The sequence below is a fragment of the Penaeus monodon genome, chromosome 30 (genome assembly GCF_015228065.2).
Source record: "Penaeus monodon isolate SGIC_2016 chromosome 30, NSTDA_Pmon_1, whole genome shotgun sequence".
Classification (NCBI taxonomy): domain Eukaryota; kingdom Metazoa; phylum Arthropoda; class Malacostraca; order Decapoda; family Penaeidae; genus Penaeus; species Penaeus monodon.
In genome coordinates, this window is record NC_051415.1 from 5365579 (window position 1) to 5365835 (window position 257).

A 257-nucleotide genomic window follows, 5' to 3' on the forward strand; every position below is an offset into this window, starting at 1 on the left:
CTTTACCAATGCGAAAGATTGTTTTCATTTCGATCACAAGCTCAGTTATCACATGTATTTGGGGAGTAAATTATTTACAGTCACCAGCAGTTTCAAATTCACTGCTCGCCAGTCTCGACTCTCTCTCCAAAAGCCGTGTTATTATGGGTACGGAGGGTATGTGTTCGGATACAGGAGTCGAAACTGGCAGAGCGGGAGATTCGAAACCGTTGGCAACTGTTAATTATTGATCAAACACTTGCAATAACTAAGCTTGT